The 19,793-nt window shown below is 40.8% G+C and overlaps 1 long non-coding RNA gene across 5 annotated transcripts in view; it reads right to left on the bottom strand.

The window, feature by feature from the left end:
- LOC131504681 (uncharacterized) overlaps window positions 1-19,793 on the bottom strand; it is a 247,012-nt gene that overhangs the window by 164,778 nt on the left and 62,441 nt on the right. For 3 of the 5 annotated variants that reach the window (XR_009258110.1, XR_009258107.1, XR_009258111.1), the window contains 2 exons: window positions 13,755-13,880; window positions 1,950-2,124 (listed from right to left, as the gene is read on the bottom strand). This is a non-coding gene — a long non-coding RNA (uncharacterized LOC131504681). Of the gene's footprint in view, window positions 1-1,949; window positions 2,125-13,754; window positions 13,905-15,688; window positions 15,820-19,793 lie in introns of all 5 variants that reach the window. The other 2 variants (XR_009258108.1, XR_009258109.1) reach the window with 2 other exon arrangements.

Raw genomic sequence — 19,793 nt, 5'->3', positions numbered from 1 at the left:
GCGCACTAGGATAACTGAAAGACTGTAGGGGCGCCTGGGTGGCTCAGCCGGTTAAGCGGCCAACTTCAGCTCAGGTCACGATCTCGAGGTCCGTGAGTTCGAGCCCCGCGTCGGGCTCTGTGATGACCGCTCAGAGCCTGGAGCCTGTTTCAGATTCTGTGTCTCCCTCTCTCTCTGTCCCTCCCCTGTTCATGCTCTGTCTCTCTCTGTCTCAAAAATAAATAAACGTTAAAAAAAAATTAAAAAAAAAAAAAGACTGTAGAGGGGCTGATGAGCATGGCTAGAGATGAGGCTGGAAGGGTTGGACATGAGGCTGGGAGGGTCAAGATCAAGAAGCCAGGCAATGTTGTGAGTGATTTCTGTTTTAGACCACTTTGAGTGTGGTGGCAGCTGGACGCATAAAGTCCTTAGACATAAATTCAAGGCTCTATCTTTAAAACACCACGAAAATGTGGTTCAAATGTGCATGGGACCTCAGGAAGCAAATGTGCACCTCTCCCAATCAGGATGCCTTCAGGGGCAAGCAACAGAAACTCAAACTGGCTTAAATAATAAGGAAATGATATAGTATATGAAAGGAAGCCCAGAGACAGGGAAAGCACAGCACAGAGGCTGAATGATATAATCAAGCATTTTGGTTTTTTCCATCTCTCCATTCAGCCATCCTCAACACTGACTTCATTCTAAACCTGCTCCTCCTTGCGATTGTAAAATGGATGCCATTAGCAATGGGGGGCTCTGTGCTTCTGCCATCATCTATCCAGAAAGAGAGGGAAAACCCACTTCCTCGAGCATGGAACCTAAGTCCTTTCACTTAGCTGATTATACTCAGAAGTCACTCCTGAATCACCAGCCACGGGGAGAATGCCATGCGTTTATTAATTTAGATTAATCAAGATCTACCGTTGAAACTGAAAATGGTGTCAACTTTCCCTGGGTTTCATGGTGGTGGAGAATGTGGATGCTAGAAAATAATCACATGTGAGGAAGAAGCTGGGGAATGGGTGCAGAGTCCACTGCCCTCCACCATTACAAACTGGGCACCTTTGCTTTTGAACAAGTGACCACAGCTCGGATACCCTGTCTGCTGGAGCAGACAAGCCTCAGGTCAATCCCTCATCGGTTATCCATCCGGCAACAACAACAACCAAGTGGTAACTCTGATCACCCAACTTGGTAAGTTTAATTGTATGGATGTCATTGTGTATCTAAACAGTCCACACACCGGACATAAGCAATCCTAGATACAACAGAAGTTTATGAAACTAGTCTTCATACTCACATAAATAACAAAAAGATACTGTCTCAGCCAAGATCTTTTCTCTTTTTTCCTTCACAGAATAACGTTGAGGATCAATTTCTCCAGCTTAACATCACCAGCCTTGGCAGCAGCTCATATTTGGAATATAAATGATGTCATCTGGTTGGCCTTTTCCCATCACAAACAGTAAATCTCCAAATCTGGAGCGATCTTTTATTTGGTTACACATATTGTACAGCATCAAGGGGTTAGAACACATGTGCTGGAGATTATTAAAATCATCTGGAGGAGGATGGCTTAGTATTGGAAAGCCCAGAACTTACGACCCTTTCACGCCTGGAATCTCCATCAACTCGACTTTTGCTCCTGCCTTTTCAAAGCAACAATTATGGCCGATTGGCTCGTAATCCTTTGTGGACTGAAGTGTTTCTGGTGCACCATGTTTCTTCTCCAGAATAAGATATCCCTAACACAGTGAATGTAGAACACAGAGGCCAGGATGAGGAGTCAGGAAGCCAGCCTCAGCTCAGCAATGTTTACATGCTCTTTGCATATTTCTCATCTATAAAATGGAGATGATAATAACCAGCCTCATAGGACTGTTTGAGAGGAATAGTAAAAAAATTATGAGATCTTTGTTCATCACTTTATAATTTGCTAAAATCTTTCACATTAGCATTAGACTTACCTTGTACAGGGAAGCCACTCAAATGCTTGTAGGACGACATGGAGGTTGGTGATAATATGGCTTGATGGATTCTGAGTCAAATTGGCTCACATTTCTGAACGTGGTTTTCCTTGTTACATGCATTCAATAATGCATTGAATTACAATATGCGTTCAATTTTAGCTTCTTTTTAGGGCTGTTGGAGGAATAAAGGAAATAATACACATGAAGCATCATTGGGTCAGGCACATCATCATGGTCAAGAAATAGAGGCTCCCTTTTCTCCACTACCTTCCTCTTCCAGAGTCTCATGAACTGGTAATAATACTGACATCCCACAGAACTGGAAATAATACTGACATTCTAGCTATGGAAGGACACAGCGCTGAAGGAGAGAGAGCAGCAAGTCAAGGCTCTGGTCTTAGCTTTCCAACTTCCTAGTTGTGTGAACTTCAGTTGTGTAAATTTTCTCAGAGTCTCTGTTCCCTCGTCTGAAAATTGAAGGAGATGGTCTAGATCTGTAGTTCTCACATTTTTGAAATCCAGAGATCAAACAACCACATAAAACACCCACAGACCAGGAGCCTAACATAGCACGGTCAACTCTGTTACTTGATGAATAGGCATTTTTCAGGTTAACAGCTACTTACCATTACAATCATCTCAGACAAAAGGGTAAAGGACACCAGAAGAGAAGGAAGAGCAAGACATCAGAACACAAGACATCACTTTAAATGGGATGAGTTAATTTTAGGAAAAGAATGCTGCATTGTCCTATTTTCCTTATTTTTTTCTTATCATTCCACAGACTGGTGAAAATTTGTCAGGACCAACATGGGTCTTCAGAGTCATGTATGGAAGCCAGAAGATTGTATGACCTGGAAGGTGTCCTCTACTAGGAAACCTCTGTGATTCTATCATGATTCTATCATGGCGAGAGGTGATGGTGCTAAAACAACAATTTATTTAGGGAAAATTAATAAAACAGTGAGTCAGTCCAGAGAAGAAATCAATCCAATAACTGATTTTGCTGAACTGAACGTTTCTGGGCCTAAATAGGGAATTTAATTTATTCAAAACAGTCTAAGATATCATATACATTTTGACACACACAGGCATGCCCCACAAGTCCTCAAGACACTTCCTTGTCCCTCATGTTAATCCTTCTGATTCAGCCTTCACTCTTCACTGACTGTAAAATGACCATTATCACACTTACAGTTACATCAAAATGTGAGAGAGATGTGAGCAGACCAAATCCATCCAAAATATTCCTAACGCAGGCACCACATGTTCACCCTGAGGTCAGCTTGTCGAACACCTGCCATTCTCTAATCTCAAGCCAGAAAAATGATCTTTGAGCTCCACTGTGGTGCTTTCAAAGTCCCCGCGTGAACACCACATATTTTCTTACTAAGATTCTAAATGGAGACTCCCTGATTCAGAGTTAGCACTCATTTTTAATGAGATTGGTTATCTGGTTTTGACAAAATTGGAAATAGACAAGCAGAATAGAGGTAGGAGAAGCTATTAAGACAGATCAGTGGTTGAGGCTATGCGTCCACTCCCAGAAGGAAAAAAATCCAAAACAAACACACAGAACGGTAGTGCTACTTAGAACAACAGCAGGTGTTTATAACTTTGATTTTAAGTCATCAAGAAAACTCTAATCTATATTCTATAATCTTTTAAAAGAGGTGAATGGTTATAGATTTTAACCAAACTGGTTGGAATAGATGCTCAAAGGGGCACGTCTCAGCTATCAAGAAATTCACCCAAAGTAGGTAGATGCTAATTCTCCTACGATCCGACATAAATGAAGTAGAACAGTAATAGGAACAACTGGCTGTCTTGGTGTAGTTTGCCTTTTATGAAGTTCTCTTTATATCCCTTTTTACATTTAATATTCATATCAACCTTGTGAGGGACAAATTACTATTATCCATTCATCTCTCCAAATGAGGAGACTGAAACTCAGCGTGGTTTAGTAGCTTGCCCAGGACAGCAGAGTTAGTAAGGGGCAGGGCACACAAACCCAAGGCTTCTGACTTTAACCCCAATGTTTTTCCCACTCTCTGCTCCTCTCTCATCCTTATAAATAGCTATAAGACTAAGAGGTTCAAAGGAACTTCCTTCTGGTTCTCAGGACCATTATAAATGCCACTTGCCCTGGGAAGGAAAATAAAGTCCATGCTCTTTGCTGGCCTATGTGCTAAGTCATTGGCGCCCAGAAATAACCTCCTGGAGACTACGGGCCTTGTATTTACCACAAAGCAGTGGGTAAATAACTAGTTGGTGTTTTAGTGTTTTGTGGTCACTTAATCTGTTGTGTTCCTTCCCAAGACTCTGAAGGTTTCCTTTTTCAGTTAATTTTTATTTACGTTTCTGAGGTCTGCGTTGTTTGGGGTTTGGTTCATTGGATGTTTTTCTTGGAGTGTGCTGCCATTGGCTTCAGGAGGTTTCTGCTCTGCTATTTCATGGAATTTTCCCCGAGTGTGGATTGCTATGTATTTCTTCAGGGCAGTGAGCCAGGGCAGCGTTGGTATGCAATCTGTTCCTCTGGCCAAAGGACTTCTTGTCACCCATCCACATGGCTTGATTGTATTTCTCCACTGATAATTTCCCTCTTGTATGTTAATGTGCAGCAACCTTGGAGTTCAGCCATCTTGTATGTTGTATGTTATTGGCTCTGGATAAGACGAGCCCCGTTGCTTCTGATAGAGGTTGTGTCAACTGATTCTACTAATTTGTTCTATCAGCCCAGGGTTGGGGAAGGAGATACACAGCAAATATTATGGGAAGAGTGGAGAAGGCTCATAGGGTTAATGTTACAGACTAAGCGAGTGTGTGATTGAAAATGTCCAGCTCTCCACACAGCTCTATGCCCCAGTAGGAGACAGAGCCAGGAATGCCAGGTGCCTCTCAAGCACCACACGCTCCCATGACCCTCAGCAAGCCTTTCTTCCTCTGTTTTTGACAAGACCATAAATGATGTGCCAGAGAAAAATAAGAATTTGTTCCATATCAGAAAGTTTTGTTCTTTAGATGTTTTCTTTGTGGGTAGAAAAAAAAAAAAAAAAGAAAGGTCAAGTAGTGTTTGGTCATTAAAATGGCATGTTCCTCTCAAAGCTTTCAGGACAATTAAGATGCAAAACACACATCGAAGCAGAAAGTTGCCCTGGACAAATCCTTTCTTTGGCTCTTTCATTTATTGTACTTCATTTCATTGTTTGGTTTATGTGTTCTATACTGCTACTCTTTCCACAACGAATTTGGGATAGCTTACAAAAATATGTCAATACAAAATAAAATATTTCTAAATCATTGAAGAGGCAGGGCAAATGGATAATTTTAAAGATGTGCGTACAATTCCTGTTTAGAATTTCCTAACAGATACCCTTGTAAAATTGTTGAAAGCTATTCACACAATTGACTCCAAAGGCCTACTGTTTATCACTTAAAATGAGCTGTGGCTCTCTAATCTACAGTGTGAACTGGGTACATTTAAGAATCTGCACCCATTGTATATATAAACCACATCTTCTTTATCCATTCATCAGATGATGGACATTTAGGCTCTTTCCATACAATGGAATACTACTTGGCAATGAGAAAGAATGAAATCCTGCCATTTAAAGCAACGTGGATGGAACTGGAAGGTATTATGTTAACTGAAATAAGTCAGTCAGAGAAAGACACATACCATATGTTTTCACTCATATGTGGATCTTGAGAAACTTAACAGAAGACCATGGGGGAAGAGAAGGGGGAAAAAGTAATAAACAGAGGGAGGGAGGCAAACCATAAGAGACTCTTAACTACACAGAACAAACTGAGGGCTGATGGGAGGTGGGGGAGAGGGGAAAGTGGGGGATGGGCATTGAGGAGGCCACTTGTTGGGACAAGCACTGGGTGTTGTATGGAAGCCAATCTGACAATAAATTATATTAAAAAAATAATACAAATTTAAAACAAATTTTTAAAGAATCTGTACCCAACTTAATTTTAATTTGGAGGTAGAGGAGACCAACTTCAATCCCCATGCTGACTTAGATATTCTAGCACACCTCTGAAAGCCAACAGTGTTCTTATGTGCAAGTAGATAAAAGGGGAACTAACATTTACTAGTTCTATAATACATATTAAGCATTGTATAAGTATACTTGACATTTAATAACTCATTGAGTTCTCCCAACCACTCTACGAGAGAGGAATTACCTCCATTGGACAGATGACAGAACCAGATAAATAACTTGCCCAAGTTCACCCAACTGGCAGAGACAAAATCAAGATCAATGCAGGAACATTTGACCTCAAAGCCAACATTCTTCCTATTTCATTAAACTATCTGCCCGAGAGACAAGTAAAAAATTGTGGACTATGCTTCCTCCAAGTTAGTGAGTATTAAGTTCTCAAAGGTAGTCCATTCAAAGGTTGCCCCCAAGCTGTAGGCTGAACAGGACATAACTGTAAGTTAAAAGAAAATCAGTGTCTGGTGGTTATGGTCAGCAAAATGTTATCTGTGGCTACTGGTACTCCTATATAAATGTCCTCCAACCAGCCCAGAAAAAATGTATCCCAAATTCCTCGAAATTAGAAGCCATAACAAAACAGGAAGAGTAAGAAGTTATAGTCTGGATACAGAGGAAGCAAGGAAGCAATCCTACTAAATGGGGACAGAATGAACATTGGTGTTTCTTGGGTTGGCAAAGTCACTTTCAAGAGCTGCAAAAGAGACAAGAAAAATAACCCTGATATTTGTAATAACAGCTGCCACAATGGGTGTCTACTAGGTGCTAGGCATACTCTATGCTTCATTGTTAATCTTCATAATGGGTCTCTCCTTTTTCAAATGAAAAAACAGAGGCTCAGAGAAGTTTCATAGGTGGCTATGCAAGCCCACTAATAAGGTTCAGAGCCAAGGTCTCAATCATGAGCTTGGCTAACTCTGAAATCAGTACTCTTTACTGTTTTGCTGCTGCTGCTGTGCTACCCAGGCCAACCTGGGGCAAAGCTAAGGCAAACGGGGCAACACTGATGCCCAAGATCAAATTATGAAGGAACAGCAGCATCTACTTCTGGAGTCTTGTAGGCATCAGAGAGATGTCTGCAACAGCAGTACTCTGGGGAAGACATGACCTCCAGCCCACTGTCAAGACAGGGGAAGAGGCTTGAAAGGAGAGAACTGGGACCTTTGAAATTCTCGTGAAGGAAAGGGTAGGTGCTTCCTACTCTCTCAATTTAGTGGCTCTTTCATAAGCTGGTGAAACCTGGGAACACGAATAATTTAAAACTATCTATAATATAAAGGAAAAAATTACAATTAAAAGTAAGTCTCTCTTTCCATTAGTCTGCTTTGGCTGCTATAACAAGATACCACAGATCGGGTGGCCTAAACAACAGAAATCTATTTTCTCACAGTCTTGGAAGATAGAAGTCCAATATCAAGGTTCCTGCCAATTCGGTTTCTGGTGAGAACTCTCCCCCTGGCTTCTAGATAGCCGCCTTCTCATTATGCCCTCACAGAGCCTTTTCTCGGTGCCTGGGCGGAGTGAGAGAGAGTTCTCTGATGTCTCTTCTTAAAAGGACCCTAATCCTATTGGATAAGGATCTTATCTTTATGAGCTCATTTAACCTTCATTTCTTCTTTGGAGGTCCCATTTCTAAATATAGCCACTTTGGGGGTTAGGACTTCAACATAAGAACTTTGGGGGTACACAAGCATTCATTCCATAATATTCTTCCACTCCAGACCATTCAGCACGTTCCCCTCTCCAAAGGCAATTACTGTTACTGATTTCTGAGTATTCTGCCAAAGACATTCCATGCATACCATGTGTTTATACAGATGAACGGACACTCTATGCTGTGCTCTACATCATCCTTTGGTCTCCTGTAAGTAGAAAGGGGAGACTGTCCCATGTCTGCACATATATCTTTCTGCTTCATTCTTTCTCATGATCACATAGTATTCCATTTAAATTCCCATAATTAAATGTAATCAATCCCATACTTAAACATACTAAATTTACACTTAGTCTTTGGCTGTTACAAACAATACTTTAGTAAAACATCCTTGCTCAAATATATATTTAGTAAAACATTCTTGCTCAAATATACTTTGCACCCACAGGATGAAATCCCAGCTGACATATAGGATCCAGTGGAGCTGGTTGGGGGCTGCACAATTCTCCATGTCATCTCCAGCCACTCACTTCCTCCTGCAGACTATAGCTTTCCATCAGAGCAAATCAGTAACAGTAGAAATCCCCATGGTCTTCAGAATTATCATACCTCTAAGCCTTTGCAGGTGTTATCCTGTCTGCCCTGCCATACTTTTCTTCTTTGGCAACCTTCTACTGATTCTACAATCTCTCAAATGTTCCTTCTTCTGCAAAGACTTCACTTCTTTCTCCTACACAGTCTTAGGGACTCTGTCTTCAATGAAACTATTGAGGTTATGTACATCTACATCATTATTACTGTAATTTTGTATGCTTCTCTAACTTCCCATTGGATAGTGATAAAAATATGGAAAAAATTAGTTCTCATTTTTTATTTCCAATGAGCTCACTGAATCTTCGAAACAACTCTTTGAAGTAGGTATTCTTAATATTCTTACTTTACAGATGAGAAAAATGAGGCATAAAGGTATAACACAACTTGCTCAAAGAGAAAGTAAATGTCAGAGCAGGGACTTGTACCCAAACATGGTGGTTCCAGAATCTATTATATAAAAATCCTCACCAGACATGTCCAACCCCCCTGGTCTCCTCTTAGTCTTATTCCAAGGGGGGGGGGGGGTTCTTGTTGTCTTTTTCTCTCCCAGCCTCCCCATCTCTCCTCCCATTACAACTCCATTTCTTCCTTCCCACAAATTATATTCACTCCCTCCTAATTGGTGAAGATTAATTCAGCCTTCTCCTGGCTCCAGTTTCAAAACCCTCCTCTTACAACCACCAGGGATCAGCACACAAAGGGTCCCTAGCTACCAGGGCCCACACACCATCATAGGGAGTGGAGGATCATGAATAATAATTACAACATTAATAGAACATCGGCATCAGGTGGGGCTCACCAGAAACCAGAATCTGAATTGAAGATTAGCATACAGGACTCTATTCAGGAGACTTAGGATGACACCTGTGGAAGGGAAGGGGAGGGACACAGGGTTGGGCAGAGTGAGAAACTGAGCTCTAATACAGTCCAACAAAGACATCAGCTGACCCCATGAGGAGTACTGGAGCTGAGATGGCCTTTCAGAAATGTACCAAGTTGAGATGAGGTAGCCAGGCTATTGATCAGTCATTGGAAGCAGGCTGCCCATTAAGAGGTGTTGTGACATTGGGCAAAGCAGTTTTCTTTTTTCACCAAGACTGACACTGAGGGCTGTCTTCAGCAGCACTCCCTGCAGTAACAAGTGTATTCCTGAAGGGGGGGTCAGTATGGTACATCAGAGCATCCACTCAATGTCCCATCCTTTAAATGCCTAACATCACATTATTCTAAGGAGTAATTTCATTTTCCAGATGGGATAATCAAGGCTTAGCAGGGCAAAGTTAATTGGTAGAGATCACATAGACAGTAGCAACGGAGCTGGTATAGGAACCCAAGACTGGCTGAGTGCAAAGCCCATGTTCCTTCTCTACATTAAGCTACCTCCCTCAGGCACATTATAAATTGTATGACAGCATGTATGTGGTAATCTTTTGATGACCAGAAATATACACTCATAGAACTGAACTCCTTCCAGAACTGTGCTCTCCCATCATCCTCCAAACAAGCAATTCCCTCTGAGCCCACACACCCACTTGCTCTCATTTTCCACATGTTTACTTGGATGTAGTCACCAATTACATACTAGGCAGATGTCATCTGGAAAAGAAGCCATGGTCATTATCAAAGAAAAGTGAGAAATGCTTTCAAATTATGCTTGATGTCTAGTCCACATTTGAGGCTAGCTTACCTTTTAAAATAAAAAAATACTAGCAATGTTTCCCAAATGTGGTCTATGGACCCTGGGAATACCCGAGATTCTTTCAGGGGGTCTCTGAGTTAAAAACTATTTTCATAATAATAGAAAGAAGTATTGCTTCTTTTACTGTGTTGACATTTGTGCTGACACTGTGTTGACTGATGGCAAGAAGCCATCGTGAGTAAACAGCTGATGCTTTAGCACGAGTCAAAGCAGTGGCACCAAACTGTATTAATAGTTGTATTCTTTAACACCGTGCACTCACAGTTAAAAGATAAAAATAAAACTCAATTTCACTCAAACATGCTTTAAGAGGGAGCAATAAAAAATATTTGTATTACTTGTAAGAGAGACTGACAAACTATGGCTATTTAGACATGGGCATATGTCATACATTTTCTTAAAATTGAATAAAAAGAGCCTGCCATTTCCAGAAAAACAACTCATGGCATTTGTTGCCAATGGTTAAACTCAAGCTTTCAAGCAAGAATTTAAATTTTGGAAAATGTGTATCTGCCATCATGAGCTTGACAACATTCTAATACTCACATTCTGATGAGATTGGTGGTGATAATAAGGAATGTGATTTTTTATATTGTATAATGAAATGAGTCAACATTCTGAAGATCTGCATAATTCAGTGAATTGATATTTTCCATATGACCAGTGCATGATGTTATAATGTTATGCGTGGGTAAAAAAAAAGAAAAAAAAATCCACTCAAAGGAAAGGTAGACCAGTGGATTTCAGCACAGTAGAATGTGAAAAGCTCACTGATATGGTTTCAGATTTCACATTGTAACTAACATTTAAGAAATTATCACTTGTCAAGTTTTGGTGTAGTATCAAAGAAGAACATCCACAATTGTCTGATAAGATTATTAAAATGACTCCTATACTTTACCTATCTGTGTGAGACCGGGTTCTCTGCACAGACTTTGACAAAACATTACACTGCACAGAATCTGACTTCAGAGCAGATGTGAGAATCCAGTCTTCTATTAAATAAGATATTAATGAAAAAAAGTTAGAGAGGGGAGAGCCAAACCATAAGAGGCTCTTAAAAACTGAGAATAAACTGAGGGTTGATGGGGAGTGGGAGGGAAGGGAGGGTGGGTGATGGGCATTGAGGAGGGCACCTGTTGGGATGAGCACTGGCTGTTGTATGGAAACCAATCTGACAATAAATTTCATATTAAAAAAAGATATTAATGAGATTTGAAAAATATAAAACAATGCCACCCTTTTGACTAATTATTTTTATTTTGTAAAATATAATTATTCTTCATTAAAATGTCATTTCTGTAAACATGAAATGGAATACTGTCATTTTAAAATAAATTAATAAATAGTCTCATAATTCCCCAGGTCTAATTTCTCTTTTTTAGATGTTTATTTTTGAGAGAGAGTGCACGCACAAGCAGGGGTGGGGCAGAGAGGAGGGAGACACAGAATCCGAAGCAGGCTCCAGGTTCTGAGCTGTCAGCATGGGCTCAAACTCATGAACCGTGAGATCATGACTTGAGGGGAAGTCAGACACTTAACTTACTGGGCCTTCCAGGCACCCCACTCAGTTCTAATGTCTAATCTCAATAAATACATCCCACGTAAACAAAAGTTCTTGGGGTTCCTTGACAATTTTCTATAGTGTAATGGGTTCTTGAGACCAAAAATTTTGAGGACCATTACTCTAGGATCACTTAGCCAATACTTAGAGAGCAGAGGTAGGATTTTTTTTTTCCCAAATGAGTTATTAAAATATTGAATGAATAAATGGAGTATTTTTATCTTTTTAAATTTTTTCTCCTCCAGTTTTTATTTAAACTCCAGTTCGTTAACATACAGTGTTACATTAGTTTCAGGTGTACAATATAGTGATTCAACAATTTCGTACAACACCCGGTATTCATCACAACAAGTGCACTCCGTAATCCCCATCTCCTATCGTACCCATCCCCCCACCCACACATCCCCTCCAGGAACCTTCAGCTTTTTCTCTATAGGTAAGAGTTTCCTGGTTTGAGAGATGAGACAGAGAATGCATGTGCACACTTGAGTAGTGGAAAGAGAGAGAATCTTAAGCAGGCTCCACACTCTGGGCAGAGCCAACATGGGGCTTAATCTCACGACCCTGGGATCATGACCTGAGCCAAAATCAAGTGTCCTGCACTCAAATGACTGAGCTACTCAGGCATCCCTGGAATAAGTATTTTTAAGTGGATGAATAAGAAAAGGTTAAGCGGATAAAGTATTTTCATAACTATATGAGGGGAGGCAGAATGTTGACTGAGACTGATTGTGTATATAAATCTAGAATACGAAAATATGAAAATGGGAAGACCCCTGGAGGTGAAGACGCTTAATGTGATTTGTTCATTAGCTACCATATGACAGGCACTTTGTACATTTGCCCGCATAGTCTCACGATGGCTTAAAGAGCCAGGGATCCTCATTCCCTTTTCACACAGGAGGCGTTGATTCAGGAAAGTTACCCACAAAGAGGACATGTGGGGTAGGGGGATCCTACCCCAGATGTATGTGATTCCACAATGTTCCTGTCTGTTTCCCCATACTATGCTACTTCCCACCTGGTATCCATCCCCGCTCACTCCTTCTTTTTACAAAAGAGGTAAAGCTCCAAGAAGGCAAGGAAGCAGTAGAGGCCACTGAATGAATCAGTGGCAGAGCCAGATCCAGAAAGTACCTCTTGGTTCCTCTGGCTGGCACTCTTTCCACTGCCCCATGCAGTGTCAGGCCAAGTTCTTCTGAAGAGGAAGATATTTTGCAGGATGAGTTACATGGTCCCCCAGCTCTGAGAACTAAGGGTTCTAAGACAAAAAGGAGAAATATGTGCTGGAAAAGGAAGTTTGAACACACAAAGTGTGAGGTGAGGTGGCTGGGTCTTTTACAGCAGCTGAAAGGAAACTAAAAGAAAGGAAAAAGGCAGAAGTAAAATTTTTAGGCAGATGAAACCCTCTTGCTCTTTCTCTGGCTACAACTTCAGGAAACATGTGTTTATAAAGCACCTCCATGAGCTGGGCATTATGTTAGGTGGAACATATGCTGGATGCTGGAGTTTGGGCCATGAGTCACAGATAATCCCATGGCTGGGGGTCTTGCAGTCTTATGGGAAACACCAAAGGGAACAGTTCCAATATACTGGGAGTGATCAAGGTTTTGACAGGGAAAACGCTAGGTGTATGGGATATGGAAGAGAAACATGATCTTGCCAGGGCCTGATAACATGGCACCTGCTCCAAGTCTTAAAGGACTCAGAATTGCCTAGGAAGAAGGCATAAGGGATGTAATGCGTGTCACACACCCAAAGTGTGACATCTTGGAGAACTGGAAGTATTTCATTCTTCAGAGGGGGAATGGCCTCTTTCACATCTTGCAACAGCCACTCCCACCCTCCCCTCCATACTCGGTCATACCGAAATACCTTCGGTTCAGGTTTAGACAATTTAAAATAACCATGGATCCATCATGACTCCCTTCTTGGACTTCTGGAGGTCTAGGGATCCCAGGATGAGGATCAGTGGGCCAGATACTGTGAGATTTTTCTGAGTTTGCACAAGGGAGATATCACTCCCTCCCCATACACGTCATGCAAGGCTTTTCACCCATGCCTGGCCCATAGTAGGAGGCCCATAAATATTGAATGAAGAAGTAAGAGTCTTTTTCACTTCTGCTTTTTTTCTTCTATTCTTTTTATTTCAGCTGCTGCCGAAAAATCAGTCACCCCACTCTACGCGTGCTGAAACTTCCTTCTGCCAAACAGACTTCTCTTGTCATTTGTCCCCGGATCCCCAGTTCTCAAGCTGGGGTGGGAGGGGATGTACATAACTTACCTGCAAATTGGCTTCCTCTCCAGGGGATCTTGGTTCTTGGTGGATCATATTTTTACAACTCGACCTGATCACACCAGCAATTTCTTGAGGACAGGAAACTTGGCCTTTTCATCTCTGAATTTCCACCTAAGACCAAAGAACATTTGTTTACTGAAAAAAAGAAGAAAAAAGAAGTAAAGGTTTTTGTCCTAATGAAGCCCTCTCGTTCTTTCTCTGCTGTAACTGCTACCCAGACGCTCCACTAAAACTGCAGTGACATCTTTTCTTTCCCACATGGACAAGTTTGTCATGATTCCTGTGTTTATATTTCCCAACCCACTCTGATTCAGGGGGAAAAATAAAGAGGACTCCACAGGAAAGCACAAAACCTGAGCACAACAAGCTGGGTGTGGGGAGATGCTGAGCATCTGAGTCAGCTCCCAGAGGCGAGCAGATGCTGGATCCCTCTCACCAAAGTCTTCCTCAATTTCCTTTCTTCCCTACTCCAGCCAGGATACATCCTGAGCTGCAGCAGCTGATGGAAACCGGGCATAGAAACCCATGGAAAAGTCCAGAGAGACAAGAGGAATCTCGAGCCAGGTCTTTCCAAAATCCAAAATGAAGGTGACTATGAAGCTCCTTCCAGCTGCCGCTAAAATGGAAAATTACAACCATTTCCTCCAACGTCTGGTTAAGTCTCTCCTGAAATCTTGCTTCATCAATAACCTCCAGTTTAAGGTACAACCTTTCCCTTCCTCCTGTGGCACATCATCATCAGTCTTATGCACCCAAATAACTTATAACCCTCATCAGTCTTATGCACCCAAAAGAAATCACATTTTTTTTTGAAGACGAGGACCAAGAAAAAAATAATGAAAAATTAAATCCTGCTCCTGAATCTTCCTTTGTCTTTTATCTATTTTTCTTTCTTTTCTTTCTTTCATCTAATTTTCTCATGAACTTTTCTTTCTTTCTCTGGCTCCATTTTCTCATCCCTCATTCATTTTTTTTAAATTCAAGTTAGTGAACATACAGTGTAGTATTGGTTTCAGGAGTAGAATTTAGTGATTCATCACTTACATATAATACTCAATGCTCATTCCAACAAGTGCCCTCCTTAATGACCATCACCCATTTAACCCATCCCTCCACCCACTTCCTCTCCAGCAACCCTCAGTTTGTTCTGGATTTAAGAGTGTCTTATGGTTTGCCTCCCTCTCTGTTTTTATTTTATTTTTCCTTCCCTTCCCTGATGTTCATCTGTTGTGTTTCTTAAATTCCACATATGAGTGAAATCAGATGATATTTGTCTTTCTCTGCCTGACTTATTTTGCTTAGCATAATACACTCTAACTCCATCCACTTTGTTGCAAATGACAAGATTTCATATTTTTTTGATTGCCAAGTAGTATTCCATTGTGTATTATACCACACCTTCTTAATCTACTCATCAGTCGATGGACATTTGGACCCTTTCCATAATTTGGTTATTGTTGATGGCACTGCTATAAACACTGGGGTGCATGTGCCCCTTCAAATCAGCATTTTTGTATCCTTTGGATAAATACCTAGTAGTGTAATTGCTGGGCCGTAGGGTAGTTCTAGTTTTAATTTTTTGAGGAAACTCCACACTGTTTTCCAAAGTGGTTGCACCAGTTAGCATCTCCACCAACAGTGCAAGAGGCTCCCCTTTCTCCCTATTCTCGCCAACATCTGTTTCCTGAGTTGTTGATTTTAGCCATTCTGACAGGTGTGACGTGGTATCTCATTGTGGTTTTGATTTGTATTTCTCTGATGATGAATGATATTGAGCAGCTTAGCATGTGTCTGTTAGACATATGGATACCTTCTTTGGAAATGTGTGTATTCATGTCTTCTGGCCATTTCGTCACTGGATTATTTGGGCTTTTTGGGTGTTGAGTTTGATACATTCTTTATAGATTTTGGATACTAACCCTTTATCCAATATGTCATCTTCTCCCATCCCGTCGGTTGCCTTTTGGTTTTGTTGATTATTTCCATCACTGTGCAGAAGGTTTTATCTTGATGAGGTCCCAATAGTCATTTTTGCTTTTGTTTCCCCTGCCTTCGAAGAGACATGTCATGTAAGAAGTTACTGCGGTCAAGGTCAAAGAGGTTGTTGCCTATTTTCTCCTCTAGGATTTTGATGGTTTCCTGTCTCACATTTAGGTCTTTCATCTATTTTGAAATTATTTTTGTGTTCCCATACACTTTTAAATCCACTGCAAGCTGGCCCTTCTTTCTCTCTCCTGATCACCAGTTCCACTGTGCATATTCCTGCCTTTATCTTATTTGACATCTTGGCAGCATTTGACCTTCTTGGCCATTCCTTTCTTTTCACTGTCCTACTTGGACTTGGACTTTTAAAGTACTATTCTTGCTTTTGTTTTTTCTTTTTTTTTTAAAAAATTGTTTTTAATGTTTTTATTTTATTTTTGAGACAGAGACAGAGTGCAAGTGGGGGAGGGGCAAAGAGTGAGGGAGACCCAGAATCTGAAGCAGGCTCGAGACTATGAGCTGTCAGCACAGAGCCTGACACAGGGCTCAAACCCATGAACCATGAGATCATGACCTGAGCTGAAGTTGGAAGCTTAACCAACTGAGCCACCTAGGCACCTCTTGTTTTGTTCTACTATCTCTTTGGCCATTTTTTCTCAGAGCTTCTCACTGTTTCCCTTGCTCTTCTCTTAAATATTGGTGTTCCCTATATTTCATCCACTTCATTCTTGTTCGGTTTATTCCTTTCTCACTCCTCACTTAAGGATATTTTTGAGTATTTTCTTTGTATCAAGCATTGTTCTAGGTAACCAGGAATTTGTAGACAATTCTGTCCCATGGAGCTTAGAGCATAGAGGGGGAGACACAGGATTTTCTACTCTGCACACTGTTACTAAAATATTTCATCTTCATTCATCATTTCAACTACTACCAAAATGTTCTTAACTTTACAACATATGGTTTCTATTCTGAACTTGATTCTATATTCCAGACACATAGCTCTACTTCAAACTCCTTTAGGGGCGCCTGGGTGGCTCAGTTGGTTGGGCATCCAACTCTTGATTTCGGCTCACATCATGATCTCACAGTTCATGAGTTCAAGCCCCACATTGGGCTCTGCGTTGACCGTGTGAAGCCTGCTTAGGATTCTCTCTCTGTCTCTGCCCCTCCCCTGCTTGTGCTCTTTCTTTTTCTCTCAAAATAAATAAATAAACTTAAAAAAAATAAATTAAATTAAAAAATACTTACCGAACTATACAAGACATAATCTCCATCTCTTACAGGAACTTAATTCTGCTTATTTAAACTAAATTTCTTTTCCCCAACTTTTATTTCCTGTGTCTTGTGCGAATGGCATCATCACCAAACCAGCCATTTAAGTCCTAACCACAGGAGACACTTAAAAGTCTTCCTTTCTTGCAAAGTGGGTGGAGGAGAGTAGAAGGTACTGGCTTCCAGTTATGGAATGAAAACGTCACGGGGCAGAAGGGTATAACAAAGGGAATAGAGTCAACGGTATTAAAATAGTGTTATATGGTGACTGAGGGAAGCCACACTTGTAGTGAGCACAGTGTAACATATAAAGTTGTGGAATCACTATGTTGTACACCGAAAACTAATGTAACATTGTGTGTCAGGTACAGCTCAATATAAATAAAATAATTAATTAATTAATTAATTAATCAATTGCTGGTTTTCACTTACCTTTCATCCAATCTGTTCCCAAGTCATAAGGGTATCATCTCCTAAGGATCTCTTACGTCTCTATGTCTCGTTTACAAAAACCTTGTAAACACTCTAATCAGGTCAGCATCATTGCTTCCCTCTCTTGAATTAATAAGCTCCTGTTAGCCCTGTATCATTATCCCTCTACAGGTGTGCTTTCTAACATACAATATGGATCATGTTATTGCCTTGCTGTAAACCCTTCAGTGCTTTCCTGCTCCTGGGCAAAGACAGAAGTACTTCCCAGTTCGCAAGGCCTTCCACAGAACAGGCCTTCCATCATCAAGGCCTTCATAAATCGAGCCATACTTCCCCAACTGCTTTTTGTATGGTCATGTGTTCCAATGGCACAACCAAACTGAAAGCTTTGGCATTATCAGGGGGGGAGGTATCTCATGCTTATGCCTCAATGACACTGCAAAAGTGCTTCCCTCTTCCTGAAATACCGTACTTTTCCTTACCTTTTAGAACATCTTGCCATTATTCAACATTTGGGTCTGAGGCTAATGTCTTCCCTTACACCATCAGGAATAATCAATTTCTTTCTTGTGTTTGCACATGTTTCATTTATGGCGACTTTTATATTTTAGAAACTGCTTTGGTATTTTAGGGCCTAGAAGTTAAAATTTTCACTTCTGTATCCCCTGCTCTACAAAGAGCCATCAGCACATAGTTGATTCTAGGAAAATATGTGATGAAATAAAAAGCCCTACAAACCAACCTGGGCTTTACTTGGATTGATTTGAATTTGCTATTGTTTTAATCCCATAGTATGTATGTGTGTGTGTGTGTGTGTGTGTGTGTGCGTGTGTGTGTGTGTGTGTGTGCTTTAGTTTTTTCACATGGAGAACGGTATTTTTAGAATGTGCATTATCTCTGGATACAAAATGTTTTGACTAAATCTAATCTGTCACTGGTGAGCACCCAGCCTGGAAACAGCAGAGCCATTTCTGAGCTCCTGATACAGCACTATTTCTGGGGGATCAGCTGGTTATCCAGTAGCTGGTTGATTACCTTGAATCCATCATTTCATCACGGAGGGAGCAGTATTTATTCTAACAAGAATAGACACAATTCCTAGAGAAAGATTTCCCTTCCCTGCTTACATCCTTAAGACAGTTCTACCTTTTGTGGCCTTACAGAATACTTTACCCATTGCTACAATGTCCTATGTATCATTGCTTCCAATTAGTGAAAACATTTTATAACAAAGGAATATAACACAGGGTTTCCATTTACAGACTTTACTAGTCTTACCATGTGTCCCATTATTCATATATAATTGGCTTGAGAGAATGATGAAATGGCCTAACAAGGGCTCACTTTTGACACTATGTTGGACACAACCTCCTATGGAGAAATTTTTGCTTGCGAAACCATTATCTTGGGTTCAATAGGTTTGGGGTTACTACTGTCCTAAGGGAGCAACACTTTCATCAGAGTAAAGTTCTATTAACGTTGAATTAGACAGTACTGAGACTACCAGTTCCTCATATTTTCTGGGCTACTCATGTTGCTGAACCAATAGTTAAAGAAGGGTATCATTGCCCCAGCAAGGATATCTAAGTCCAATTACCAGAGGGAAATTGAGATGCTATTACACAATGGTGGTAAATAGAACTGTGTCTGTAGGGGATTCATTGGGGTACATCTTATTCTCCAACAGTTCTGTTCAGTGGAAAACAAGGGCAATCCAAAACAGGATTTTCTAGGACTTACATCTCATAAGAATAAAGATTTGGGTTACTTCAATAGATAAACAATGTCACCCAGCTGAGGAATTGGCAGCGAGTAATGGAAATGCAAATGGCAGTGGAAGAAGGCAGCTACAATTATTGACATAGGCCTCATGAGACTGATATGAAAGCTGAGGTTATATCTGCATGTTTTCCTTAATTAATATTTTTCTTGTCCCCCGCCCCCCCCCCCTTTATTTCTACCCACAGTCTTTCCTTAAAAACCTGGTGATGGCCAGAATTCTTTCAGGCTTCAGATAGGAATTTCATCAAACTGAGACCCCCATGGGACATTATGGTACCTGATGGGATTTTTGTGCCATCTGTGTTGAGGGAATCGATCTTTCACCTGGACAAAGACAAGAGGGGGTGCTGAAGGGCAAAGGTGGTGGCCATTGCCAAATTTCTTCCAACTGGACCATTATATTTACTTTCCACCATTCTCCAACCTGCACTGTGCTCCTGGACACTGGCTTTATTAACCCATCAACAAGTTCCCATGATCAATGGCTTCCATGGGTTCAGCCAAAGGGAGACAAGAGAGCAGAAGACAGAAGGAAGGTGAGATTAGGTATTTAGT

Source organism: Neofelis nebulosa, chromosome 2 (assembly GCF_028018385.1).
Source record: "Neofelis nebulosa isolate mNeoNeb1 chromosome 2, mNeoNeb1.pri, whole genome shotgun sequence".
Classification (NCBI taxonomy): Eukaryota; Metazoa; Chordata; class Mammalia; order Carnivora; family Felidae; genus Neofelis; species Neofelis nebulosa.
Note: the sequence above shows the minus strand (reverse complement) of the source record. Positions and strands in the feature narration are given on the sequence as shown.